This window comes from Aotus nancymaae, unplaced genomic scaffold (genome assembly GCF_030222135.1).
Source record: "Aotus nancymaae isolate 86718 unplaced genomic scaffold, 86718_ANA_hifiasm-v0.15.2.pri h1tg000057l, whole genome shotgun sequence".
NCBI lineage: Eukaryota > Metazoa > Chordata > Mammalia > Primates > Aotidae > Aotus > Aotus nancymaae.
In genome coordinates this window covers 56,341,579-56,353,358 of record NW_026988471.1, presented here as the reverse complement: position 1 = coordinate 56,353,358, position 11,780 = coordinate 56,341,579, and the positions used below count along the sequence as shown (strand labels likewise).

General features: G+C 34.6%; 1 non-coding gene across 1 annotated transcript; it reads right to left on the bottom strand.

Moving 5' to 3' along the window:
* Positions 1–6,423: 6,423 nt before the first annotated feature.
* Positions 6,424–6,488, bottom strand: LOC135269833 (small nucleolar RNA SNORD78). The gene has a single exon (XR_010338083.1). It is a non-coding gene; the product is annotated as a small nucleolar RNA SNORD78 (small nucleolar RNA).
* Between the last annotated feature and the right edge of the window lie 5,292 nt (positions 6,489–11,780).

Here is an 11,780-nt window from a genome sequence, read left to right as displayed (position 1 = left end):
GAAAAGATGGGGGAGTTATTATTCAAATCAGTCTCTCCAAGAAGTCTGAAGATAGAGTTTTAATGGATAATTTGTTGGGCAGGGGGCTAGAGAATGGGTACTGCTGATTGGTTGGGGATGAAATCGTAGGGATATAGAAAATGGTTCTCATGCACAGAGTCTGCCTCTGGGTGGGGGCCACAGGATCAGTTGAGTCATGAGTCATGAATTCAGGTAGGGTTGATCAGTTGCCAGAATGCAAAAAAAGCATGAAAAACTCCTCAAAAAACCAATCTTAGATTCTACAATAGTGATGTTATCTATAGGAGCAATTGGGGAAGTCATAAATCTTGTGACCTCTGGCTATATGACTCCTAAACAGTAAGGGATTAAATAAATTATGCCTACATTTTAGCAGAGTTCAAACCCCTCCCATAATCCCAATCTCATGGCCTTTCATAAATTTTCAGTCCCTGAGAAAAAAGAGTGTGTTTTAGGGAAGCAATCCTGCTATTTGTGCTTCAAAACCAAGCCATAAAATAAGTTCCTCCCATGGTTAGCTTGGCCCATACCCAGGAATAAGTGAAGACAGCCAGGCTACGAGGCTAGAAGCAAGATGAAGTCAGCCATGCTAGATTTCTCTCAGTGTCATAATCTGCAAATGTGGTTTTAATCACTAATAGAGAGAATATCAGCCTCTATTGACAGGGTGGGGCTACATGTGGGACACATTGCTTCCCCCAAGTGCTAGTCCTAGGAGAACATGGAATACTTGTTTAGCATCAGCAAATTGTGATTTAAATTATTACCTCTTCTTTCTCCTGGAAAGTGGCAATTAATCCAAAGTGAGAAGTGTTATGCGGTACTGCAAATTAAAGGAACAGAAAATTTGAGGGTGGTAGAGGGGGGAAAAAAAATCTCTGGTTCTTAAATTAGAAGGGAGAAGATAGGTGTCAGAGTTAAGAAAGCACTTGAGTCAGAAAGAGAAGAGAAGAAGAACTTAAATTTTGTTGTTGTTTTTCCTTTGCATTTGCAATGTTTTAATAGTAAGCCTATGACTCACTGTATTAAGGACCATTCAGATGTATTCTTGTTTAATATCAAGACAGCTTCGGGGATCATACATTATTATTCCTATTTTACAAATCAGTAAACAGATGTTTATTGATGTTAAATCCCTTGCTGGAGATAGACAGTTAGTTGATGAAGCAGTCAGAATCCGACCTATGTCTCTCTGGCTCCAAGTGCAGACTGCTTCCATTAAGTAATTAATTTTAGAAAGTACAAAATGTCCCTTCACGGCCTAGGTCTTGGTTTACTCATCTGTACAGTTGGATAATAAGCTGTATCTGATAGTGTTGTGAGAAATATTTTTGAATGATCCATGGGAAAAATTCAGGACAGGGCATGTGACAAAGCTTAGTGCATGACAGTTGAAAGTTTGCAGTGATCGATTGCAGTAGAAGATTGTGGTTAAGCCTGTGGCAGGTGCTTTGTCAAGAGGTGAGACCCCTTCTGGACCATTGTATCTTCTCTGTCAGAACCACAGACTAATCCCTGTTGGCAGGCAGTCATCTTGAAACCATGTTTAGAATTACTCAGAAAAGGAAGAATCCAAGAGAATATGAATAAAATAGAGGAAACCCACTCCCACTACTGGAAAACCAGTTTAAACCACTTCCTGATTTGTTTCAGTGCTGTCACTCTAAAGAAAGGATGTTAGTGGAGCACATATTCTAAAACCAGATTATTTATAGCTACTACTCAGCACCACCTACTGGTAAGCTGGCAGAAAATAGAACTCAAACTATGCAAGGCTAAAAAATTGAGCACATTAGTTTGAAAAAGTCCATTTGTAGTAGGAAAATGGTTACAAGAGACATTGTGCATAGCATAACAGAACATCATATGGACCTTATAAGATATAATCTACAGAAATATGGATCTTGAAATAGTGAATATAAAGTTAGATTACAATATTATAAACAAATATGCCAAACATGTCTTCATGGAATTAAGGTAGAGAAAGAAAAATTGGACCCATATTGATGAATTTAAATTTTTTCTTTCAAATTTGTTATTTTGTACATTAGTCACAAACATAGTCTTCAAAAATAATCTGTAATAGAGGACAATTGTACTGATTGTATTCAATAGATAAACAGGAGAGAAACAGAAATAGAAGTGATTTTGTATCTTGGGTACATTATTTTTGCTCTCCAACTTTTTATAACCTTATTTTTTAAAAGTAGAGACTTGTTTAGATTAAAAAGCTAATATATGTGCATAGTAAACAACAAATCCCAACTGTATTAAAGTTACATAATATAGTATGTCTCCCTGAACCCTAGGATCGAAGTCCAACTCCCAGAAATTGATCAGATTTGTAAGTTCTTGCTGATATTTCTAAAATGTTTCTATGCATATACAAACAAATATGTGTGTGCGTGCAAGCAAGCACGTGTTTGTGTGTGTAATGAATCCATTTTTTCCTCTCACATGGGGAAGCATATTAAATAGTTTGCTATATATTTGTCATTTTACTGAAAATTATGTATTAAAAATGGTATCTTATAGCCATGTCTTGGTCAGGTGCCTCTAAGACATCCCCTAAGACCATTGAAACATTTCAACCTTATGTAAAAGGTTGGCTAGTACAAAAAGATGATGAATTTAGGCAACAGAGCTGTATTTAATAAATGTCATTTTTAGGATTCATGTCAAAAAATTGGTGAGTTCTTTAAATATGGTTTTGTTTTTATCAAAGAAATACTTGTACAGAGTATCACTGATCAAATAATTCTGCAAGATAAATAGTCCGTTTACTGTACTTTGCAAGCTACACAAATTCCCATTCCTCAAAGAAGGTAACTTTTATAATTTTTAAAACTTTTCTAGATTACATACTTTCTTGTTTCTATGTAGGATTCTTGTGGGCAAATTTTATATTTAGTCAATTTTGTGGAATATTTACTTCTTTTCTACTGTGCAAAATGAAGACTTCAGCCCTCTTTCCAAACACACAGGCACATGTTCTCTTATACAATCAATAGAGTTATAGCATATATGGCTTGATCAATATTACATGTGTGTACCCTTATTATAAATATTATCTGCAGATGGGACTTTTTATGGCTTGAGAACATCTGGATTTACACTATTTCATGTAGAAAAGAGTATTTTATTTCTTGCTTTTCCTGGAGTTAATAATTATCTCCTTTTAACATTTGCTTAGGCTTTTATCTACTTATTAGTAATTTCTTTCTAAATTCTCAAACATTTGAAAATCTTCTCTCTATATTCAAACATATCAGTTCCTTCCTTCCTTTTTTCCTTCCTTCCTTCCTTCTCTCCTTCCTTCCCTCTTTCCTCCTTTTCTCCCTTCTTTCCTTCTTCCCTTTCATCTCTTTTCTCTTTCTTTCTTTCTCCTCCCTCCCTCCCTTCCTTCCTTCTCTCCTTCTTCCTTTTCTCCCTTCCTTTGTTCCTTCATCTTTCCTCTTTCTTTTCTTCCTTCCTTCCTTTCTTCTTTTCCTTTCTTCTCTGCTTTCTGTCCTTTTTTCTTTCTGTCCCTTTTTTCATTTCTTTCTTTTTTTCCTTTCTTTCTTTCTTCCCTTCCTTTCTTTCCTTCTTTCTTTCTTTCTCTCATTCTTTCTTTCTCTCTCTTTTCTTTCTCCTTCCTTCCTCCATTCCTTCCTCTCCTCTCCTTCCCTCCCCTCCCCTCCCCTCCCCTCCTCTCCCCCTCCCTCCCTCTCCTCTCCCCCTCCCTCCCTCTCCTCTCCCCCCTCTCCTTTCTTTCCTTCTTTCCTTTCTTTCTTCTGTTGTCCTCTCTCCTGTCTCACTACTCTAATTTGAATGGGCCTGTGGCACAGCTGTCATTCTGTAAACTTTCTATAGATTTTCCTGTGCTAGGGCCTGTGTATTCTGTGTCTTACACTTTTTTGGCTTATGCTTTTATTTGGTGAATAAATTGTTTAGGACCTTCCAAAGAAAAGGTGCTTGATTGTTTTTGTTTGTTTGTTTGAAATTTGATAACCTTGCTGAAAGGAACTTCTAGATCATAAATCATTTTTCTCACAACTTTGAAAGCAGTGCACTCTTGTTTCCTAGTTTCTGGTGTTTTCATTTTTACTTGTTTTCAGTTGTTTATTTTTGTTTTGTTTAGAGAATTCTGAAGCACTTCGGACTTCTGACCTTTCTCATGTGACCTCCTATTTTCTCTTGAAGTGTTTAGATCTTCTTTTTGTATTCAGGATTCAGAACTTTCATATTTGTGTGTCTCAATGTGCTTCATTTTTTATTCTTTTTGCAAACAATATGGTGGATCATTTCTCGAATTATTTCTCCAACAATTGTACTCATTCAATTTTGTTCATCTTTTCTCTTTCTAGAATTCTCTTCCTCCTCTCCTCTCCTTCCTTTCTTTATTTCTTTCTTTTTGGGTCTTCTTTGAAGATTTGGTCAGTTTTCCAGAACTTTTACTGAATCTTTATTTTCCTTTGCCATGTTTGTATTTTATTTTAAGAGCATTCCTTTGTTCTCTAAATATTCCTTTTTTTGTAATCATCTCTTCTTTCATGGAAGCAGTAACCTCAATTATTTCTCTGAGCATAATATGGTTGGGTATTGTTTTCCCTAATTGTGGATAGCCTTTCATGCTGTCTCTGTTTTCTAAGTTTCTTTATTTTTAATAACTTTCTTTTGTTAAAAAAATTTGACCTGTTCTCTTAGGGACTTTTCTCAAATGTCTCAACTTTCTCAAATCCATGTCTTTAATAGTGAGTCACTAACCTTGATTAAAAGGGAGGTGTGTGTGTAAGAAAGAGAGAGAGGAAAATATGTTTTTTGAGATTCATCATCGGTAGGTTTGTCTGTGCAGCTTATTTAGAACTTCTGTTAGTATCTGCAGATCTCTCCTCTTAAAATTGTTTTCTCAGAGAATAATCCTGTAGTATTCTCAGGAACAAACAGAGAGGGCTGGTTCCCAACATTTAGTGTACAGACACTAATTTTTTCTTTACCCTTACCCTCTGCTGTATCTGATATTTCTAAACCCAGAGCCCTTCTGTTCTATCTCTTCAGTAATTAAACTTACAGTCCAATAAAATGGCGGGGTCTAGCTGTTCTTTATGGAGACTTGAATTTATTAGTTTATTTCTTCAGCAAATATTTACCAAGTGCCTACAATATGCCAAACACTATTTTAGACACAGTGGAGATGTCTGTTTTCAAAACAAATTTCTTTGCTCTTGTGATTTTCATCCCCAAGGGAACCCTCACTTTCAGAACTCATCAGAGTATCGAAATTCTAATCTTTGGTGTTCTGTAGTGTGAATTAGCTTGCTTTATTTATTCTTTTACTTCTTTGCGTGTTATGTTTTAATTTTTCTATTTTATTTGTTCAGTGAGAAACCACTTGCTCATTTGCCTTTCAGGTCTAAAATTGGGTTACTCTCATCTCCTATTCAATTATTTTGTCTTTTGGATTTATTTCACACACTTTTGGTCATTTCACGGGATTTAGGGAGGATATAGAGGTAAATGTATATGTTCAATCTACCACCTTTGCTAGAAGCACCTGTGAATAATTTTATCCAAATGAGCCTCAGCATCCTAATTCCTGGGTACCTGTGATGTGCTTGGGTAGCCCAACATCTCAACACAGTTGGGAATCTGGACTGTTTTGTAGTAAAAGCCATTTCTGTTACAGGCTGAACTTGTCTGAAAAGGTCTTCTGGCACCAGAATATGCACCTAGTCTGTGCTACTCTTCTTGCAATTACTGTGTCCTCTGACAGAACTGCTATTCCTTTTCTAGACAGACCTCAAAGGATCCAGATTTCTGAGAATATGTGATTGTTATTACCTCCACACCTACCCCAGCATCACCATATATCAGAATAATATCTAAGCCCCTAAACCCAACACCAGCATCATATATTGCCTGAATATAAGACAATCTGTAGAGCTTCAGTATATCTTTTAGCTAAGCCCCCTCACATCTTTTTTCATTTTTTGGTCTTTGGAAGTTTCAATAGGAAGCAGCATATAAGTTTGTACTTTAATCACTATTCTGTACATCTGTGGTTTTTGGAAAGAAACAGCCACTTGTTTAGAAGAGAAAGGGCATTGTTTGTTCTCACCTGAATGAGAAAATTCCTCTTGAGCACTTTACCAGGGCTCCAAGCAAAAGAGGACGAATGTATTCTACCACCCCCTGGAAATTTTAAATGGTGGTAGAATTTGTGGAGTGAGTGACACAGGCTCTCTATTGTGACTCATCAAACTTAAGACACTGTGTCTAAAACCCATGACACTCCAGTATGGTTGGGGCACGTCTTAATTCAATGTCAATTTTGTTCCAAGAGATCAAAACCATACATTCTTATGTGAAATCTTTACCATCAGATTATTGTTTAATGTCTTATATTTTATGAGAAACTCCTTTTTCTTCAGTGTTAAATTTCTCTATATAATCATTTCAGGTCAGATATTTGACCAACATCATTACAGAGAAACTCTGATGTTCTATAATTTTCTAAATAGAGCCTAGTTTCAGAGCTCACAGAGAATGAGACCTCCTAGGAGTTCAACCCTGAGTTGCTAATTTCTATCTTGACATTAAACCTAGGAAGTGCTTTTTAGACTGTCTTGAGAAGATTTAGAGGAAAGAGAAGAAGGAGAATTATATCTTTTATTAAGTCGTTAAGCTGGGTTGTTAATTCTAAACTTGTGGTAGGAAAGGAATGAAGAAATTTAGTACTTCTGACCTTCTTGTTCCTAAAAATAGTTATTGTTTGTGAATAAAAAGTTTATCATTCTGAAAGTAAATATTTCAAAGGGAAGAAAATGTCAGAAGATTTTAGGACTATGAAAATTAGTTATGTGAAAATCTAATATTAGCACTCTTAACATAGGCATAGCACATCACCTGACCAACTCTTTGGCATCTTTTCATATTTCTATCACACTGCACTGTAAATTGCCTGCCTCTAAAGACTTTGTTTTCAATAAAGTAATAAACCCTCATGTATACTTGCTTGAAAATGTCATACTACCTAGAACATATTTGAAGCATAGTAAATATTCATGACTATTTACAAAATGACTGTTTAATTATTTTTACCTTCAAGATAAATAATGAAGACATCTGCTGTGAAAGGCACATAGAAATGTTAAAATGAACATATTAGTTAATCACTTATTTACAATGTACTTGTTGAATGCTCACCATGTGTCATGTATTTTGATAAGCTCCTAAGAGCATATTAATTAGATAGATAGAGGTGACGATGCATTCACCAGATTACAATAGATTGGTGAAGACAAATGATTAAACAAATAAACACAAAAAAATGGGTTAAATACTATAGTGGCAGAATTATAAACAATTTAGATGGCATTGTAACTGAGACTTCTAATCCAGAGGTGGGAAAAGAGTCCCAGCTAAAACTGCTATCTTGAATAATGAATATGGGCTATCTAGAAAAAGCCAGGAATTCCAGTTCCAGCACTGTTAAAGAAGCTAGTATTAGACTTATTATCTAAGCAACTATAAAACTAGAACATTTATGTGAAGCAAATATTTATAGCTATAGGATAGAAGCCATTGTAAGGCTGAGATCCTCTTGGGAGTGGAGAGGAAGCATTCTATTTGGCATGGCTTTCTGCCTGGGGCAATGTCCAATGCTTTAAAGTAGAAAGGATAATTCTCACTGGATAGAGTAAAACCAGAGTTTTGTGTTTGGAGGCTACTAACATGGCTGGAATTTTTGGAGAATGTTGGCAGAGGGAAGGTAGCCATAGGTCTCACTATCCGTATATCTGCAAAGGAGTTATCCTCTGATCCTTGGGGTCAAAGTGAAATTCCACAAAGCATAATGGCAGTAAACTGCTGATGAGGGACTGACAGCTCAGCAGACATTTCCACAAAAATAGTGCACGAAAAGTTGTGTAGATGATAAAGTTTTGACTCAGCTAGGGTCCAAACTACTTAATATTTAAGCCAAGCATTCAGTTAAACCCTCAAACAGGCATACATTTAAAGTGAAGATCTAATTCTGACTACTTTATACTTTAGCAGGCTCTTTGCTCTAGAACTAAGGGCAAAACTGAAATAAACTCATCCTTAAAAAGATGAAAAACAAGGCTGAAGAAAATAAAACAATCTACCTGTAATCAAATTCCTCCAAAGCAGAAAGATAGCACAATCCATTGTCTGCAACAGATCATCAATAATGTTCAGGGTATAATAACAGAAAGCACTAGATGAGCAAAAAGGTAGGAAAGTGTTACCGATTTTGAAGATATAAAAGGCTTATAGGAGCCAAGCCACAGTTGAACTAGATGTTTAAATTATCAGACAATGATTCTAAATGCCTATTATAAACATGTACATGAATTTGAAGAACAGCTAAACAATTGGATGGGAAAGACATCAGCAGAAATAAGAAGCTACCCCTAAAAAAAATTTTTTTTTTGGTAAGAAAATGCCAATCTTATATATTTCTGAAAATAGAAGAGAAGATATATTCACATGTATTTCATAAAACCAGTACAATCTTGACACAGACATTAAAAGGAAAAAAAACCCAAACTGCATCTGATATGGTTTGCCTCTGAGTCCCCACTCAAATCTCATCTAGAATTGTACTTGCTATTCTAGATGAGATCTATGTTGAGGGAGGCATCTGGTGGGAAGTGATTAGATCATGAGGGTGGTTTACCCCATGCTGTTCTTCTGATAGTAGGGAAGTTCTCATGTGATCTGGTTGTTTGATAAGTGTCTGGCATTTCCCCCTTTGGCTCTCTCTCGAGGGTGCCTTTGCTTTCTGCCACGATTGTAAGTTTCATGAGGCCTCCCCAGCCATGCAGAATTGTGTGTCAATTAAACCTCTTTTGTTTATAAATGACTCAGTTTCAGTCAGTGTGAAAACTGACTAATGTACCATTATCCAAAAATTTTTTTATAAGTATTAGCAAATTAAATTCATCAATATACCTGAAATTATGATTAAATGAGTTTTATCCTAAGAGAGAAAGATTAGGTTAACATTCATAAATCAAGCATCACCATCGATCAATACACATAATAAAGAAAACAATCATCTCAATTAAGAAAATTTATTTAATTAAAATTAAAAACCAATTAGCTATCGAAATGATATTAGCAAATTAGAAATAGAAGCTTACTTAAAATGACAAAAGGGATTTAGGAGAGCCTGCAGGGAATGCAGGTAATATTATATTTAGTGACAAAATAATAAAATATTTCTCTCCTATATTTGGGAAGAGAAGAGTTCCAATTTTACCATCAATATTTTAATAATATTGTCCTGCAGGCTCTAGCTAGTACTAGGAAAAGTAATAGGAAAAGAGGAAAAAAAATGAATGAAAGATGAAAGAAAGGGCATATATAAACAAAAGGAAAAATAAAACGATATTTTTATAATGACATAATTGTGTGTATCAAAAATGTAAATCAAAGTCATCTATAAAGAAATTACTAGAAATGATAAACTAACTTAGCAATATCACTGGATATAAAGTAAATGTAAAAACATCAATACATATCTATAGAATAGCCCCAAACAAACAAAACCTGAAAACCCAAATTTACAAAATTATCATTTATAATAGTTTCGAAAATGAAAAATGTAGGAAGATGTTAACAAAAATGTAAAAACTCCATACAAATGGAGAAAACTTGTTGATGGAAATTAAAGATGTTCCAAAAAACCCAGAGAAATATGTTAATTTAAAGATTGGCAAACTTGATTTTATTGAGATCATTTCTCCTAAATTTATCTGTAATTTCAAGGCAATTCTAACAAAAATTACAGCAGAGTTTTCTGCAGAAATTTATATGTAGGTTGAAGAAACTTATTTAAAAATGAAAATTTCATTATGTGGCTCTTGACTAGCCAACACAATCTTGAAGGAGAAACACAAAGTTGGAGGATTTTAGTACCAGATTTTAGTACATATTGTAAAACTAGAATAAGTAAGACATAATACTGTTGGAGTTAGGATTTCAAAAAAAAAAAAAAAAAGCCAATAGCACAAAATAGATATTCAGTGCCTCGATCTCCACACATATAGTCAACTGATTTTTGTGAAAGTTACCAAACAAGTTTAATCTGAGAAAGGAGATTATTTTCAGTAAATAATGGTGGAACAACTAGATAATTATATGGGAAGAAACATTGAAATGTTCTCGTATCACATACAGAAAAGTAATTTGAGATGGTTCACATACCTAAATGTCCACATTTATAAATATGTTAAATTTATAAATATTCTGAAATAAAATATGTTCACAAGTTTTGGGTTAGAAAACATTTTTTAGGTGGGCTCAAGAGTCACTAATAATAAACAGAAAATATTAATTGGACTTAGCTAAAATGTAAATATTTTGCTTATCAAAAAACAATAGTACAAAAGTGAAAGTCAAGCCACAGATTTGGAAAAGGTATTTTTAAAACATGTATCTGACAATTAGCTTTTATTAAGATTATGTGAAGAACACCTATAACTTAATTATGAAAAGAAAAACAACACAATTAAAACAGGGATGAAAGACTTGAACATTTTACCAAATCTATATATAATAATTCCCACAGCACATATGAAAAGTTGTTTAGTGCCACTGAATCACTGGAAAAATGCAAACTGAAACCACAGTGTGATGTGACAACACCCTCACTAGAATGGTTGAAATGAAAAATACTAAAATATCAAATATTGGTGAGGATATGGAACACCTAGAACCCTGTGTATTATTGGTGTCCATGTACAACAGAATAGCCACTGTGGAAACTAGCAGTTTCTTAAAGGTTAAGTATCCCAAACAAGAGAGCTGGAGATGAGGCTGGAGGAAGCCACAGGTAGAAGGAAAAGCTGGAGGTCACAGTAGGACTAGAGATCCTCTTGCACCCCAGCCTAGTCTTCTCTGTTAGAATGGATGCAGGTCCCTGTCATCTTTGTGTATCTACAGTAGCTCTTCGGTGAGGTAGAAGATTCTGTCTTTTAACAGGCTTCTGACATTTTATCTTAAGTGTTGCTTATTCCGTCCACCAAATGGAAAATAGATGCACGGTCTTCTTCATCTCGGTTTCTGCTGTGTCCAGCGAATTTGTCTTGTTTGAATTTAGAAAGGATGAAATTACTTTATTGAACAGGGAAGTCTCACTTCATTGGCTAACTGACAAGTGGGGCTGTTTTCCTGGTACACTGAGAAGGGGAGGCTTTTGGAATCTCTTACAGAAAACGCAACCATGTACACATATACTTTTTGGAATCATTGTCTCTTCAAACTAGTTTGTTCTTAGTTGTATGAGAGAAGGTGATATCTTGTTGTAAATAATTATTTACAGTTGTAAATAATTATTGTGTTTTTAATAATTAAAAAAAACCTTCATTATGAATTATGCAACCTTTGGATTTTAATGAAATCATTTGAGAATTCATCAGTTTAAATCTCCTTTACCTTATCTTATGTCTACCTCCTTCCATATTCTTTACAGGATTTTCCTGTAAGATTCTTTACTCCTTTTTATGTGTGGCCTCATAAATAAGTTAAAGAAAAGTAAAAATTTTCTAATGACTGATTGTCTGATTGCTACATTGCCAAACTTTTTCTGGCTGTGTTTCAGATATAAGCTAAGAATCTGCTGTGGTGTTTTTAGGAGATTAACTTTAAAACAGATTCTTCATTAAAATGCACAATATTGATTTTTAAATGTGATTAACTAAATGGGAAAAAATCCTGGGATAGGAATACAGTGACTGTTCATGCCAATCAAA